General features: G+C 40.8%; 1 long non-coding RNA gene across 1 annotated transcript; it reads left to right on the top strand.

Moving 5' to 3' along the window:
- The first annotated feature begins 927 nt into the window (after positions 1-927).
- LOC148218849 (uncharacterized) lies at positions 928-2,698 on the top strand. Its single transcript, XR_015800067.1, has 3 exons — positions 928-1,009; positions 1,864-1,926; positions 2,636-2,698. It is a non-coding gene; the product is annotated as an uncharacterized LOC148218849 (long non-coding RNA).
- The last annotated feature ends 15,658 nt before the right edge of the window (positions 2,699-18,356 follow it).

Here is an 18,356-nt window from a genome sequence, read left to right as displayed (position 1 = left end):
CTCAGTTTTACAAATCAGATGATGAACTGCAACATGACATGGTTCTGTAGAATACCTAAACTGATTTTTGTGCTTGAATTGGGAAAGAAGTGTATTTACACTTGTGAATAAGGCAGGTCAGTGTGCTTTGGATGTCTTTGAATTTTTTAAGAAGTCGCTTTGAATTTTATTTCTTTGCTGACATTGGTCTTTATTTAGGATAGTGAGAAAAAGGAAGAAAATACAAAGCAGTTAGTTGTAAACCTAGAAGAGGCAAATGGCCAGCTAAGGCAAGTAACAACAAATATTAATATCTGATATTGTTTAAGGACGTAGATTCAGATAGATAGTTGTGTTCATATGTTGCTTTCTGGGATTTTTTTGATTAATATTTTTCTAGATAATACAGCTAAACAGAAACTATTCAGTTCTGCTGTTGGCAAGTACAAATTTTATCAGATTAGAAATACCTGTTGCTACAGGAACAATGTTTGCCATCATTTTGTTTTACATAGAAAGAGCTGTCCTGTTGTGCATTAGACATGTTAGGTGTGAAGGAAATGAAAATGGAAGTTCAAGGTTATGGGTGAAATGTGACAAGGCAAAACTGGCTGAGTGTTACTCTGCAGAAATCTCTGTACCATCAGTTCAATAGACAGGCAGCCTCCCATGTTTCAGAGCTGCATTACAATAGTCCAGGTTAGGATGTCTTTTCCTTAGCTTAGCTGGAACATCTTCTCCTACTTAAAATAAAAAGTATGGACAGTTCACATCTTGACTTACTAGGCATGTTGCTTCATTTTAAGAACATTTTCATTGAGCAGCTTATGAAATTCCCATCAACATCAGCAGCTCTTTGTAGAAAATAAAACAGGAGTTTATTAGTACTGAAAGGAAGTTGAAGGTAAGAAGTAAATATTTACTAATGCTTGTTAATTTGGCCCTTAGGAATGAATTGGAGTCTCTGAAGGAGAAAATGGCAAAGACAGGTGAAGAGATTCAAAGTAAACTGGATGAAAAAGAAGAAAACGTACGTATGGAAATATGTTACATAACCTGCAGGACAGAATTGAAATGTAAAACGTTTGTTGGGATTTTTTGTGCAAAGCTCTGCCTGGGGGATGTGGTCTCTGCCAGGGGCTTTCTCCTGTCACAGCTGCTGCCAGCTGTGACATTGTGTGTCCACATGCTGAGCCCTGGTATTTTGAAAGACAAGCACAGTCACAGGGATGTTTATTCCTTGCTGGGAAATTGAATATTAAAGACTTGTTTGATATCAGGCAAACAGGGAACCTGTTTTACTTTTTTTTTTTCATATACCCATTGCGTGATGGATGGGCTCTAGATTAGTTTTTATATGTAGTGTGAGTTCTAGCTTAAATAGATTCAAATATTTTTACTTTCTGTAGTTTCAAAGCAACCTGGGGTTTTTAGCATTAAAACAGATTTCACAATTTCATTGTAAATGTCAAAGATTTACAATTCTAATTTCAGATTAAGAGTATTGAAAATGAAATTTCAAGAAAGGAAAAGCAGTTGAAGAGTCTAGAAAATAATTGGGAAAATTAATTTTTTCATAGATTGTAGGGAACTTCATACAAATGTATTTTTGAAATTGTGAAGATACTGGAGGTTTTTTCCTTCTTCTTTCTTAACTCTGTAACCACTAAGGAACTGGTTCACTGCTATTAATTAAATTAATTAACATCTTGTAATACTTTATGGCTCAAACTCCAGTCATTCTAAAACATCAGCTTGTGTTTCAGTCCCATCAGAATAAACCAGACTGGTGCAAGTGCATGTTTGAGAATGTTGACAGAAATTGCTAACAAAGGGTGTAATGTTTAGGACTTAACTAATTAATGTTTGAAATATCTCTTTCAGGTTAATAATTTAAAGAAACAGATGGAAAATAAAGCCAAATGCTTTGAAGAGTTGCAGCAGGAGGTGTGTAGAGATTTTGAGAGTCACAAATACATCAACACATGGTATTTTGGTGTGACTTTTCAGCATTTTTCATCTGCTGTGATATCTTTAGATACACCTATGTAAGTTAAAAATGTTCCTTTCTTATCCTAACTGATCAAATTAAGGAGTCGTCTTTGGAATCACTTGATCTGTTAAATTAGCCTTAATTTGAAAAAAGCAATTACAAAAATAATATCTTTAACAAACTTATGCTTTTTTCATTTACTATATAGTATTATTTATGTACTTGTAATAAGGACCCATCACAGTTACCACTTGTAGAAAAAAATTCTGCACTAGCACAAATTGTAGAAACTTCACTGTAAAATACATATAACTTGTATTTTTGGTCATGACGTCTTCACACCTTCTGTCAGCAGCATCTTAGTTTTAATTCCCATTCTGCCCCTCATTTGTTATTCCCTGTTGTTGCTCAGGGGAGCAACCTTTTCTTAAGGTCATGAAGAAACAGGATTTTCACAGTAGTTATCTGAGCATTCTTTTGTTTGGAGAATTGTTCTGGAACCTGAACTGCACAAGAGAGAGTTATGGAATGAACTCCATTCAATAACAGGAACTTGATGAAAGCTGGAATTTTGAAGATTCTGACATTCTCGACACAGTTAAACCATTACATAATTCTGTTAACTTATTAAAGTGCAGTGCTTGTTTTGTTTTATTTCAACAGAATAAGGTTCTGAAAAAGAAAATTAGTGCAGAAAGCAAGAAAACCAGTATTCATGAAGGGGAGGTAGGTTTAAATGACATCACATAGAAGATGAAGTGAGTGTTTTTAAGTCCCTGTGTAACTAATGACAGTACTTGTTAAATACATTGTGAGCTGGTTTATGGATTTAGGATACAGATTGTGCAGGAATGAGCTCATAGTTTTTAGAAGATGCTTCCATTTTTAATCATTGGGCACTGACTATTGAACATTTAAATTAGATGGACTTCACATCACAATTAATTATGTTTCCAATCAGTCCCTTTCTTTTTTTTCCTTTTATTGACAGTGGACTGAACAGTAACCCCATTGTGACAGAAAAGCATTTAAAAGACTTACATACATTACTCACTTCAGGCTGTTCTTTAAATGTGTTCTGCACTGTAAATCCCTCTGATGGGAACATTGTGTCCAGCTTTGGGTACTGCACTTAGGGAAAGAAGTGGACTTTTGGGAGGATATTCATATGAGAAACTTAAAAGGAAAAACTGTAATCCAAATGCACAGCTGGGAGGAAAATGTCCCATAAAACCTGCGAAAATCTTATATAGAATTACAAGAGAGAGAATAAAATCTCCATCTGTATTTGTTTTTTTCCAAGGAATTCACAGCATTTAGGGTAGTCTTTCCCATTGTGCTGTTGCCATTGTTTCTTTGAGTATTTTCTAACTCACCTCAGGACAAAGTTCAGTTCTTTATAAAAAAAAAGCTGAACATTTAAATACGAAGCACTTTAATCATATGCCTAAGAAGTAACAGTGTGTTCCTGCTCAAAAATAAGAGGTAAAAAAAAATTAACATATTAATTCCTAAACAAATAACAGCAGCAATTCTGCATTCTCAGAAGGTGAATAAATTGCAGTTAGAGATGGAAAATATGAACAAGCAACATAAGGAAGCAGTTGACATCTATCAAAAAGAGATAGAAACAAGAAAAATGAATGAAAAGAAACTTAATGAACAGGTGAGAGGTGTTAATTTTTACTGCAATTAATTTTTTTTATTTAAAATATTTTTATGAAGCTTTATTGGCCAGAGCCCTTGCTCTTACATTTCAGTCTTATCAACAGAAATGGTTGTTGTGTATGCCTGTGAGCAAAGCTTTAGTACATCAGGTGCTTAAGTTGAAGTATCTGAGTATGTCTTTGAAAATAAGAACCCAGTTAAAAATTCTTTCTTTCTTGATATAGTTCAAATAAATTCTACCCTTGGTATAAAGTCAGCATAGCTAAATGAGATTATAACTTCTCCCATATTAGTATTTTTTTGCCCACACATTTTTTGATGGTAATGCTAAGAAATGTTAGGGCAGAGTGCTTGAAATGGCCTTTGGGTTCAAAGTGAACTTGTACCTTTAATCTTGCCCATTTTAACAATCTGCATAAAAGATGTCAGATTTGAAAAGGATTTCAGAAGCAAATGATGTCCAAGAGTGCATTGCACCCACAGGGGGAAGAAGAAATTAAAGTAATATTTTTAAAATATATATTGTTATGTTTATGAATGAAATGCAATTTACTGCTCCCAGGTAGAAAAGCTGAGGTTGCTTTATGAGGAAGCAGCAGTGATACAGAGAGAAACTGATATCCACTGTCAGCACAAGATAACTGAAATGGTGGCACTTATGGAAAAGCACAAGGTAAGAGATTTTACTGATTGCTGGCATTTGTAATGTGTTAATAACCCTTCAAACCCACAAAGAGGCCTGAGTCTGGGAAAAGGAAGCTGAACACATGCTTGACTTTTCATCACCTAAAATCAAATTCATTTGAAGATTTTGGAAACATGCCTATGGGCAGATAAATTTCATTTCTCTAAACTTCTAGGATTTAATTTTTTGTTTTAAAGTTATGCTTCCTTTAATACCCTCTGAATGCAGTATTTATCAGTATCAGTTTGGCCTCCTTCTCTGGGGAAATTACTTAGTGCCTGTCAGCAGTTTATCTTGATACATTTTAGTTTACCTTTCTATTACTCTCTTTTGCAGTATCTTTAGCAGATCCCATTAATATTAATAAAAATAGCATGGCTGGCTCTTAGGTGCTGAACACATATTGCATAGAAATAAAGCACTCTCAGCCAGTCCACAAAATAACACTGCAGTGAGCATTTGATTTCTGCAGTTTCTGCAGAAGCATCAGTGTTTGTTCATGGTGTTTTCTGAATCTTCTGAGGAGCCTGGTTTGAAAAAATGATGTTTTAAGACTGGATAGATCTATAATTGTAACATTTCCATGTTACAAATCACATGTTTTGAGTTTGTTGTTGGTTTGGTTTTTTTAACACAGAACGAATATGATAAAATGGTTGAAGAAAAAGATGCAGAATTAAGAGTATATAAAATTAAACAGCAAAAGCAGTTATCATCAGCAAGAGCACTGGTAAGGAGTACTTTCCAATGTTAAATAATTCAGTGGAGGGGCTGATGTTCTTGTGTAGTGGTTTGATACTGGCTAAGCTTCAGGCACGCACAAAAAAACCATTCACTCATTTTTCTCTTCTGTAGTTGAGTAGAGGAGGGGAAAGAAAAATTGCAGGGTTCATGAATTGAGATAAGGATTAGGAAACAAATATTTTGGGGGTAAAACAAGTTCGAACTTAAACAATATCAAGAATATGTATTATAAATAGCTTTAAAAGTGGGTAATGAGAATTAAAATAAACCTTTAGAACACCTTTTATCCCAGTCCCTCCCTGTTGCCCACCAACAGCACAGGGAGACAAAACGTGATCTCTAGTCAGTTTGTCCCTTGTAAAAATCTTTTTTCAGTTTGCTTAGGGAGTTTCTTGCTGTGCTGTGGGGTCTTTCCCAATGGAGACAGTTCTCTGTGGACTTTTCCAGTGTGGTTTTATTTTTTAGGAGTAGCAGTCCTGCCCGACCTGCTGCAACATGAGTCCCTCCCACAGGCAAACAGAATTCCCACAACTGTTGTGCATGGGCCATTAGTTCATGGGGTGAAGTCTTTTGAGGATGAGCTGTTCTGGTTTGGAAACAAGGGTCCTCTTTATCTTCTCTCTTTGTTTGAATTTCCCACTAGATGACAGCTTTTTAACATCCACTCACTCCAGCATGGGCACCTTTTCTCATGGGCTGTGAGTGGATCTGTGCATTCCCCCATGTGCTTTGTGAATTCCAGGGACACAGCTTGTGTGTTACAGTCCTCACTATGGCTTGCAGAAGAATCTCAGCTCTGATGTTTGGACACTTCTTTTCCTTCCTTCCCCTCACTGACTTTAGTGTCACCACGTTCTTTTCACGTGTCTTCACTTTTTCCTCTTCTCTGATTCAGGAGAAAATTGTTGTCTGCAGGTTCATTTTTACTCAAGTTCTATCAATTGTAAAGTTCTTACAGGGTTTTGCAGCTCTGAAAGGTTGATCTCAGTTTTCCAGGGATGACAGACCAAGAAACTGGGTGTGCAGGGACATTTATACAGGGGAGGTTCTCGGGGAGGGCACAAATTCTTTACCAATAGGGGAAGGCTGGGGAGGAGCACAAGGTGAGGTTTACAATACATAACCCAAGGAAACACGGGGAGGGAACAATTGAAACAGATCAATGGGGCTTCAAAGAACAGGGAATTGACAGGAAAGTTTCCAAACTAAAGGGTAGGTAAAAAGTGGGATTGACAACTTAGTGGTGGGAGGAACAGGGAACATTCTGGATCAAGGGGCAGGTTTAGGGCAAGATGGACAACTAGGTGGGAAGGTACAGTTTAACAATGCAGGGGGGATGGAACAAATTATTGAGAAGAGAGCACACCACAACATCTCCCTCAAACCATGGGGGATGAGAACACACTGCAACATCTCCCTCAAACCATGAGGGATGAGAACACACTGCAACATCTCCCCAAACCATGAGGGATGAGAACACACTGCAACATCTCCCTCAAACCATGGGGGATGAGAACACACTGCAACACCGTTACTGCCGCACATTTCCACCCCTCAGAAGAAGAAGAAGAAGTGCACACAGTTTTTTTCTTCCTTAAATCTGTCATCACAGAGGCATTACCAGCTTTTAAAATCAGACCAGCAATGTGTCCATCATCAGCACCTTCAGAAATTGGCTCTGCTGGACACAGAAGAAGCTTTCTCTCTCAGAAGCCACTTCTGTGGCTTCCTCCTTTGAAAAACGAGGTTCCCTTTCCTGGTAAAATTTAAAAGGTTGAATAAAAAACAATGAGAGAAAAAATAAAGCAAAAGGTTTTGGTGCTTGACATTCAGCCAAGACCACCCACTAACTCAGAAAACACTTCTTTGAATGCATCAACATGTTGTATATTCATAGATCTTCAAGCATTATTCAAAATCATTCTCCCCACAACCTGTAAATCAATTTTTTTTTCTTCCCTGGGGTTCTGATGTCCGAATGAATGTGAATGTGAACAATTTCCTGATTATCTTTTTTTTTACCATTCTCTCATTTTTATCGTTCTCATACATGAACAAAACCTTTTTACATCACCATTTTATACTCCAAGAAAAATATATGTATTTATCACACTACTATTTCTAAGTTCTGTTAATAGCAGAACTAAAAGAAACTATATTCATACAGCAAAGTTTTCCAACATTATACATACAGCATTCATTTTAATATTTGTGAAAAGCCAATAATAGAAGATGTTCTTATAACACTCCACCCCCACTGAGAGCCAAGCTGTGTTAAACCCACACACCTTGAGTGTAATAGAATTATAAATGTCATGTTTTACTTCTTCCTATTGAATATTTGGGGAGGGGTTAACTATCTGCTTTAGTGGGACTGAACAGTAAAAATCAGCCCACTAATTTATTTCCTTTTATTCTCTTACAGCTCTTATTCTGGGCACTAAAAACTCCAAATGCTTCTAAAAATAAATGGGAGTAGCAGTGTGTTTGTGTCTACTCTTCCAGCCAGTGTGTCATGTTCTGACTTCACATTTTGAATAGGAAATTTTTGTTTTAAATAGTTCGATTCTGCCCTCTCACCCCATTCTCCCAAGTGTTTTAAGGTCTTACCTTGAACACTTATGATCAACTACCTGTTTCCTATAGTACTTCAGTCTTTAATTTTAAACAAGGTAAAGCAAAGCTTCAAGTATAGGGTTGAAAAACAAATAGAATTATCTTTTGTATCTAATGAATATCCCTATTAATTATTTTGGATTGTTTTCTTTTTTCTGGATTGGGCATAGTTAACCCTAGCCTTTATTTAATTGTTTTTAGGAAAATGAGCTGTCATGTTTGAAACGTGAACTGTCATCCCTTAAGGAACAACTGAAAGCAGAAATTGAAGAAAAGGTGGAGTTTTTCACTAACTGAGCAGTGTGGGTGAGGTGTGGCCTGGGCTTGTGCTCTAGAAGTTGTGTAAGGAATGAAATTGAATAGAAAAACAGTGTCTGGTCATATATTTGTGTGAAGTTTGTAACAGTCTGTGATTATAAACTGTGTTCTGTAATTACACCAAGAAGAATCTTAACAACTGAATTCAAATAAATATTTCCTTCCTATCACATAACTCTGTTTTAGGAGAATCTTATAAAAGAGCACTCTGGAAATATGATTCCTGAAAGTGAAAAGAAACACAAGGTAACTTTAATTTTTTAATTGGTTTTAGAGTTTGGAAGTATTTATATGTGTAGAATCAATTGAAGTGCCATGATAAATTATTTGTGTTCAGCAAAACACATTTTGTGTTCTTGCTTCTCTGTATTTCTTACTTCTCTGTAGATGCTTAATTTTTTTTCCTGAAATAAGCAGGGATTTTAAAGGGTGATACCATTCCATGGAGATATTAGACAGCAGTTTATGGAAGGGCTCCCAGTGTGTCATTTTTCTTTCTCCGTTGTTGCTTTATATCTCTAGAATTGTTTTACTTAGTCTTCAAAAGTGTCCATTTATAAAAGCACTTTGTTCTCTATGGAAGAGAAAAAAGTTTACATAGCTGTAAAAATTATTGAAGTATCAAAGTATTCCTGAATACTGAATACTGCAGAACTTGCCCTTCTTCCCTGTCAGGAGTTTGCTTGTGGTTTTCATTTTGGAACAATAGAATCCACCATCGTTTTGGTGTTACCTTTCTAAAAAAGGACTGCACTGGACTGTTGCAATGTTTCTCAGTTTAACTTCTAGTGAAAGGGCTGTTTCAAGTAACACCAATCTTGATATTGCTGTCAATCTTTCTCTGAAAGCCTCTTCCTGCAGTTTTGTTAGTTTCCATTTTCTGAGATGTTTGATACAGTCCACGTGTAGTGGCTGCAATTGAGAATAACCAGAATTTCTGCAGATAAACATCAAGAACAATGTGCCATGAAACTCAACTCTTCCACAGCTTTCTGTTCATTCTCCTAGTTTGGCAGCCATAAAAAGGATATTTCTACCCCACCCCACTTCGTTTGGGTCTTTGCTTCGTGTTTGAATGGAAAGAAAATAATTCCACCACGTCTCTCAGGTGTCTTCTTGGACACTCAGACTGTAAAGTGGGTCATGAGATTGGGTTTAGACTCTATATTTACCCCATAAAATAGAATTTAAAACTACAAACATTTTCTTTCCCAGACATATATTATAAAGACTCCTCCAACAGATAAACTGCCAAGTGGAAGAAGCACAAACCTGCCCTCGGAGCAGAGCACAAGGAAAAAGCAAAAAGTGCTTGTCCAGCTGGATTGTCAGTCAGACAGCTCTGAGCACACTGACCTCCTGGTAAGAGCCAGAGAGCAAATCCTGTGCTGAACAGTTCTTTGTGCTCACTGCTGTGTCTAAGAGTGAAGATAAAGGGTTGGGGCTTCTGTATTCAAGCCAGTATTTATGTGTATATTTTTACTTGATTGGCTCTTTCTGGAATTGTGGTTATATGTATATAATTTGCTTTCTTTTTATTCAACTGTTATGCCTCATAAAAACATCTTAACTTTTTTTTTTTTAATAGTTTAATATCCTGAGGGGGAAAGAAAAAGTATTTTTTAATATAGCGTGACTAAACAAGTTTTTAATTTATTAGAGCATAGTCTCAGAAGAGGAAATGTTTAAAAAATTGTACAAAGATTATCCACAAGCTTCACAATTACATTCCACAGCACCAAAAAAGGTATGTTATCCTTTCATAAGATTAAACCAAGCAGTTAATGAGATTGTTTACAGAAACTGATGGATGGCTTTATTTCCCTTCCTAGACACCAGCTCCATGCCATGGGAAATCTCCAGGCTCTGCACTGAAACTCCAAACCATGAGAAGAATGCGCCAGGCGGGGTGGGCGGCGGTTTCCAAAATGGACAGGAAAAGAAAAATTCAAGAAGCTGTAAAGCTCTTTGCTTAAAATGCAGAAATGCCCAGTGCCCTGGAATTGCTTCCTGGTGCCTCCACAGCGTTGTTATTCTCTGAGTTAGCACTTTGTTGCATTTTTCTGTCATGCTCAGTGTGTTTAATATTATTTTCATTTCCTTTACACATATAAACTTCATAGATCTATAACTGCATCCCCCTGCAGAGCATTTTCCACCTTTCCTCCCTTGTACTTCAAAATGTTGGGACACAAATTAGCCAATTTAAAATTTTGAAAAAAATAGAACTACATAGAAAGTTGTTTCAAAGCTGCTTCTGTCATTAGAAATTCTGGTTTTAAAGAACTTCTGTTCTTTTAAATTTACTGTTTCTCTGAATAGATAGCACAGTGAAAGAAATGTAGGTGTTAAATGTATGCACTTTTGCCTGAAGTCTTCTGGTTTTTCCCATTTCACTGGCTGGTAGACCTGTCTTTTTAGACTGTTTTGTTTTCACTATGTTAAAACGGTTTTAGAATTTCTAAAATGGAAGTTTCAATAGAGTTACTTGCATTAAAAGATATTTCATCTTCATAAAGAGTAAAATATGCATGTTATAAGATATGAAAGCAATGTTAAGATGCCATCAAATTGTTTTTCTGAAAGATAAAGTGTGGGACTAAATGTTGTTGCTTTAAATATTTGAACACAGGCAGAAATCACCAGCTAGCCTTCCTAGGGACCAGCAGCTTCTGCCACAGAAGTGTAAGGATAGATTAGAACATCTGTTTCTGTATTAATCCTGATTAATCTTGGTTTCACAACAATGACAACTCCCAGTTCAGAGCCTAGAGATAATAAAAAACTTACAAGTTTCTTCAAACTTCAAATAGAATGAAAAATCTTCAAATAGAATGAAAAATCAAAAATCCGAGATTTGTCTGAAGTGGAAAGCAAAACATATTTATTGCCTTCTTTTTGTGTAGTCTTATGGATAGGCCAGTGGTTTGAGTTCCTTATGTTGAGTAGGGATGTTGTCCTGGTTTAGGGCAAATTTGGGGGAAAACCTCCAGAAGGAGCCTCCAGACAGCAAAGCCCACAACTCCTCCCCCCTCCCCCCCACCGGGTTCGAGAAGAATTTCCTCAGAGACGAGTGAGAAAAAAAAATCTGTTTATTTAACAAGAAAAACACTCCCCAGCACAGGAAAAAAACAACACCAGCTGACAAAATAACTCACCGTTCTGAAGGGATGACAAACTCAGTCTCTTCGGCCAGTGGTCGCCCAGTTCTCAGTCTCTGGCCCTGGGGAATGACTGCTGCAGGTGACAAAGTGTAGCCTCCCGGTGTTTTTTGGGGTTTCCCAGGTCCCCGTCCAGAACAGGTTCAGATGGTATCCAGGAGAGGGAGGGGACGGGGTGGAAAAGAAAACAGTCCAGGGAAAAAGTTGGACTGCCTAGCTGAACTAACTAATAAGCAAAAAGCAAGGGCAAAGCGAAGGAAAGAAAAAGAGGCAGAAGTGAGCAAGCAGGCAAGCAAGCAAGCAAGCAAGCCGAGCTAAAACCTCTCCTAAACATAGACCATGGGGGAGGTGAGCCGGCTGATAACAAGACAAAACAAAGCTTCACTCTCAGAGTCAGTCCTGGAAGCACAGGACATAATATCAAACATAATCAGGACACACAATTGGAGATACAAACACCATAACATCACCCTAGGACAGCAATCCACTCCTGATATTCTTGTACCTTCTGTCTTCCTGCCATTCTATTCACATCCCACTTTGAATCCTGGGGGGAAAGAATTCCTTTACATCCTCTCCCATGTCTTACAGTGCTCTTGGGCCAAATCCCAGGGTACCTTTGGGATCAGCTGTTTCTCTGGTTCTGTCATTGCATGGAACAGTAACTGTATAGCATTCCAATCCGGGTTATGTGATTTCACTATTAACCAAAAGCATTCAGCTATACTTAGAGAGTCCTTTCTGTAATCCTTTACATTCCTTTTCCAAATTTCCAATTCATTGGTATTGAAGGGAACCTTTAGTAGCATCATTGTTCCATCTGGTCCCACTTCTTCTCTAAGAGGTGCCTGCAAAGGTGCTGGTTGTTCCCTAGCTTTGCCCTTGTATGGGAGGATGCTGGACTTCCCAGGGGTGTTGGAGTTTGATCTGGTGCCCTTCCTGGGCTCCCACCCAACTCTAGTGATTGAGGAGGAGAGATCATCCAGATCAGAGTCTTCTTCCTTATATACCTTGTCATTTTTAGTGCACTTCTGGCCAAGACTACAGGCTGAGCAGCATCATTTTAATATATGTGAGACCCTTCTGTTTTCTCTTTCCATTGTTAGGATCAGTGGGTCTTGTGGAGGGTTAATACCACAATCCCTTTGCCATTCTGGGTGGTTCTGTGAAGTGAAAAACATCTGCATATGGTGCCTCATCCCATTTTCCTTCCCGCCTTAAAAACAACATTAACTTCAACATGGTGTTATAGTCCCATGTTCCATTTAATGGCCACTTTGCCCCATCTTCTGGTTTATAGAGAGGCCACCATTGATTCGAGTATTTGATGAAAATCCTTTTGCTCTCCGTTTCTCCTGTTCCCACAACTTCCTTCCAGTGGGTTAGTACACATCCTAAAGGGCTCCTCCTAGGCACCTCTTTATTTTCCTGGGTCCCCATGATTTCTCTCCTTATTTCTCTTATCTCCTCTCCCAAACCTCTGCTGGCAAGATTCTTTCACTTCCTCCCAGTGGTCATCGAAAATGTACCAGTCCTTGGGAACTGAAAGATTCTTTGCACAGATCAAATTCACAATCTCACACTCAACCTGTATTAATTCCTGAATATGATGCCATGGGTCCGGGGTACACCTGGGGCATGTAGGCGTCCACCTCCTAGATCTGCAGTGCCGGTTCCTTTTGCACCAATGTCACTGTAGGAGGTCCCAGGCTGGATGCCACCTTGGTGTCCAAATTGCTGGTCCACACGCAAAGCAAGGAATTGGTCTAACCCTTCTAGGTTCCCTTTCGATTAGAGGTTGCTCCCAATCCAAACCCAGATAACTATCTATGGAATCTGAGCATATTCCTCCCAAGTATACCTGCTCTACTCCCCCGTCCTCCCGTACCAACGGTACAAGTTTCCCTTGATCCCTGAAGAAATCCTTGGGCTCAATCTGGAGCCACCTAGAAAGGGCTTCCTCCTTGCTTGGTCGAGCCCTCCGCACTCACTCCCAGCTTCCACCACCTTTTTAACTCTGACAGTTTCCAAAAAAATCACTGACCTGTCACTGACAGTTACAGACACAAGAGGGCAGCATTACATCAGAAACAATAGAATCTCACGCCCCCAGAAAAGAACAGAAATCTTAACTTGTTGCAATGACAGTTAATAACACAAGAGGGCAGTGTTACACCAGATATTGCACAGGTCCACTACAGAAAAGAGAGAAGACATTCCCCAAAATCCACAATCTCCACCACCAAAATTAGAGTGATGCAAACACAAAACACCAACCACCATATAAAATACTTCCTTCCACCACCCTACAACAAACACAAGCACAATTTATGGCCGTTAGTGTTTTAGCAGTGAGTTATGCTGTTCATAATACTGAGAACACCTTGGTTCATGCTCAAGTTACCCCCAAACGTGCTAGTGGCCACCCTAAGTGGTCAACAGAAACCCCTTTACCAGCTTCCAAATACCTTCCCCAAACCTGTCAGCTCTGTGTGTCCGATGTCTCTGACACACTGTTAGCCATGTGCAGGCATCCCTCGTGTCTTACAGGCTCACCTTACCTTGGGCCTCCCCCAAAACATTTTGGTCAAACGTTCCTCTAGGCCATATAGGAGGTTGGTTGCTCGTCCCCACAGAGAGTGACCGGGGAGCAGAGGTCAGCTCCAGAAAAAGTCCAGGGTGCACTGGGATGTCAACGTCCCCTGTGCTCCAGCAGACAGACGAAGACCTTCTGGCTGGCTCAACAACTGATTTCGAGAATCTGCACTTGACAGACACTGCAATTGTAGAGAGTGTTTCATTGGCAGCACATGGGGGACACATGGGGGGATATTTCTTCCAAACCACGTGTACTTGGTCAAGACAGGTTCCAGGTATAAATACACATTGATCCCACAAGCCCACACCTCCCTGCCCATCCATCTCCACCTTCTCTCCCTTTGTATTATAATTAGCTGCCACCCCTCCTGGTGGTTGTGTTTGGTGGTTTTTGGGATGAAGGCTGTGTGTCTTCCTCAGTAATCGCTGCTTTTGGGCAGCCACAGTGGAGGTTTGGCTCTCCCTCAGGTCAGCTTGTCCCACTCAAAACCACCTGGCTGGTCCTGGCTGGTTTCTGGAGCCACAGGTTTCTGTTTTGTTGGGATTGTACCATAGCTAAGTCTTGCTTTGCTGAGTTTTTGTAATATATGTTATCTTAAAGCTTTTTCCTGGCAAGTAAGTTCATATATGGTTTATTTTATACCGCTTCTGCTATGTGATCTATTTCCTTTCTACCTGCTTAAGCATATCATAGGCTTGCAAAATTCTGAATTTTCAAACCATTTATGTTCCCCATCTCACTAGACCACACTGGGAGCCTCTAGACCACGCTGAGAGTGGGTTTGGGCACATCAACCCTTATTGGTTTATACTGGGAGCTGCTGCCACAGGTCTCAGGGGCTCAGGAGTGGCTCCCAGTGCTTACTGGCTTATACTGGTGCCCTCCCAGTATAAACCTGGGAGCCCTTAGACTACACTGAGGATGGGTTTGGGTGCATGAGGCCTTACTGGTTTCTACTGGGAGCTGCCGTCATGGGCCTCAGAAGCTCGGGGGTGGCTTCCAGTGCTTACTGGTTTATACTGGTGCCCTCTCAGTCTATGCCTAGGAACACCAGTGGGTGCTGGCGGGCAGGCAGGACCTTGAGGCCAAGCTATCCTTTGCTGGGGCACTGCTGAGCTGCGACTTCTCCAACTTCTCAGCCTGGCACCACTGCCTGCAGCTGCCAGGGACTCCAGAAAGGGTGAGGCTGGAGCACTGCCCCACAAAAGGCTGTAGGAATGTGAGCAATTCCCCAGATAAATTCCCACAATTTCAGAGGATCCCCAAAATTTTCCAGCCCCTCCCTAACCTAAAGTGGGAGGTGATGCGTTCTGTTGGGTTGAATGAGTAGAACTGGTGTCTCTAAATCCCCTTTGACTTTAATGGGTACACCTGAACTCTGGTACACTTGAATAGTCAGATATTGGGGTGTCCCTCACGGCCCCCTAGAGATTTTGGGGTTCCCCCATTGCCCCCTCCCAGAGCTGGTGCAGAACACTGTCTTCAGCAACTCCACGGATCAAAGCACCTGGGTGTACCTGCACTGCATCCTCTCCTGAGGTAACTCAGGGCTCCCTCCCACCCTTGAGGCCCTCACCTGAAGTTTTGGGGTACCCCCTGAATGTTGGGGTGCCCCCCAACAGCCCCTCGGCTGCCAAGGGTCATCTGTGTCCACGTTGACTGGGAGGACAGTAGCCATCGTCTCCTCCTGGCCCATCAAGGTGTGTCTGGACACTTGGGTGCCCCAAAAATAACCTGGAGAGCCCCCAATATTATCTGGGTACGCCTGTGTACTCCCCCAAATCGCCTGGATCTCCCCAAAAATCACCTGGGTACACCAGGGTATCCCCAAAAATCACTGCAGTGCACTTCAGTACCCCTGAAAATCACCTGGATTACCCTAATAATCACCTGGATACACCTGGGTACCCATGGAACACCTAGATCACCCAAAACCCCTGAGGGCCCCCAAAACTGGTGTCACAAAAATCTTCATTGCTTTGACTGAGTGGACCTGGTGTCCCTGAATCCCCATTGACTTTAAAGGGTACATGTTGAGTCCTGTTTATACCCATTTATCTCTATAAATCCCTCCCAGTGGTCCCACTTATGCCCCAGTGCTCCCAGTAACCCCAGTGTCCCCCCTTAGCCTTTCCCAGTGCTCCCAGTTGAACCACTAACCCTTCCCAATCAAGCCCTATTAATGGGTAGTCCTGGTATCCTTCAATCCCCTTTGACTTCAATGGGTAGACCCAATGTCTGAAAATTTTTGCTGCCAAAAATCCCAACTTTGTGCTCGGAATTCTCAGATTTGGGACTGAAAACAAAGATTTTGGGCTTAAGTGGAGGCACAGCTCCAGCACAGGCTGAAGGTGTGGGATCAAGAACTTGTGATTAGCTCCCAGGAATTATGCCAGGACTTTCAGGGTGTCAGCACCATGATCCTGAAATGGAAATTCCCAGAATTCAGCCCAGTATTTCCCCCAAATTTCCCCAAATTTCCCCATTTTAGCACCAAATTTCTGCAAAATCCCCATTGACTTTAATGGGCAGACCTGGTTTCCCTAAATCCCTATTGATTTCAAAAGGTAGACCTGATGTTCCTAAATCCCCTTTGATTTTTTAAAATAGGTCGACTTGCTATTGCTACATTGCCATTGATTTCAAAGGGTAGACCTGATGTCCATAAGATCTCTATTGGGAGATGAATATTTCAAGAGATGGAACAACTGAGAGACATTGTCAAAGATGGTTTATTGCTTTATTTCATCAGTCTCATAGAAGGGTGAGACATTCAAGGTGTTACATCCAGTGCCATTATATCAGAAGCTTCCTCATTCTTAGTTACAAATGCCTTATGTTAGTCTTTTAGCCAATCAAAAATTTCTATGAACTTTGCTGGTGTCTTTTTACACCAGTCATTAATTGCTTTTCTTCCCATGGCCTCAGTGCAATGCATCATTTTTCAGTATATCATATAACACTGCAGAAACCTACATTGATACATCTTAACATCTAATTATAACAAGTTATTTTTGCTAAACTTTAAAATCTTTTAGTATATTACTTAACATACTGCTTTGCTTACATAATCCATATTTCTGTTTTCTTGAAACATATTTTTACTTAAACTACAAACTTATATTCTTGCTTTGTGTCTGTTTCACTTTAATGCTTTAATTCTCTAAGCCTTTTCCATGGTCTCAGGTCAAACCTTGTATCCATCTCTATCTCTGAGCCTTTATGCCCAAGGCCCTGAGAGCTCTCTGTGCCTGCATTTCCCACACTGCAGTATCCCAATGGACCCTTGGTTCCGTGGGGACTCACAGTGGCAGAAGGGTCTCCTTGGTTGCACAAGGTCCTGCAGAGCCCCTTGATTCAACGAGGCCTCAAAGTGTCATCATGGCCTCCAGGATTCCATGAGGCCCCACAGTGTCACAATGGGCCTTTGTTTCCATGGGGTCCAGCACTGTTCCATGAATCCTCAGTTCCATGGCGCCCTGTAGTGTCATAATGGCTTCCTTGGTTCCATGTTGCCACACATTGTGGCAATTGCCCGTTGGCCTGCCAGGACTCCATAGTGTCACAACGATTCCTTGCTTCCATGAGGTCTTGTAGTGTCACAATGGACTCCATGGTGTCATGAGGCCCTGCTGTGTCACAAAGGACTCTCAGCTCCATGATGCCCCATAGTGTCACAATGGTCTCCTTGGTTCGGCAGTGTCAGAATGCCCCCTCGGTCCCTTGGAGCTCACAGCGTCACTCTTGTGCCCTTGTTTCCATGAGGCCCTGCCGTGCTACAATGGCCCCAATGGCTACAATGGTCTCCAGTGAGACTCTCTACAACCACCTGAACAGAGGCTGTAGTCAGGTGGGGGTCGGGCTCTTCTCCCAGGCAGCACCTGACAGAATGAGAGGACACAGTCTGCAGATGAGCCAGGGGTAGTATAGGTTTCACATCAGGAAAAAATTCTTCACTGAAAGAGTGATTGGGTACTGGAATTTTCTTCCCAGGGAGGTGGTGGAGTCACCACCCCTGATGGCATTTAAAAAAAGACTGGACGTGGCACTCAGAGCCATAGTTTAGTTGATGAAGTGATATTAGGTGATAGGGTGGACTTCATGATCTCAAAGGTCTTTTCCAACCTCATTACCTCTGTGATTCTGTTTCATAATAGTCTCCATTGTTCCATGAGGCCCTGCAATGTCACAATGGACCTTTGGTTCCATGAGGTTCCTCAGTGTCACAATGGTCTCCTTGGATCCACAGTGTCCCAATGGCCCCTTGGTCACAATGAACTTCAGGTTCCATGAACTTTCAGACTCTCAGCAGCAGTTCTGCAGTGTCACCATGGACCCTTTGTTCCACGAGGTTCTGTGCTATAACATGGTCACCTTGGTTCTGTGAGGCCCTGCAGAGTCACAATGCACCCATGGTTGCAGGAGGTTCCACAGTGTCACAGCTGACTCCTTGGTTCTGTGAGGACCCTCTGTCACCAAATCTCCAAAATATCAGAATATGACTCCTTAACACTAATTTCGTGTTCAAGAGGACATCCTTTTTTTCAGGCTTCAGGTCCAATGTGGGATGACTCCTAAACTTATGTGGATACG

The sequence above is a fragment of the Sturnus vulgaris genome, unplaced genomic scaffold (assembly GCF_052056855.1).
Source record: "Sturnus vulgaris isolate bStuVul1 unplaced genomic scaffold, bStuVul1.hap1 Scaffold_157, whole genome shotgun sequence".
NCBI lineage: Eukaryota > Metazoa > Chordata > Aves > Passeriformes > Sturnidae > Sturnus > Sturnus vulgaris.
This window is presented reverse-complemented; position numbering and strand designations above follow the sequence as displayed.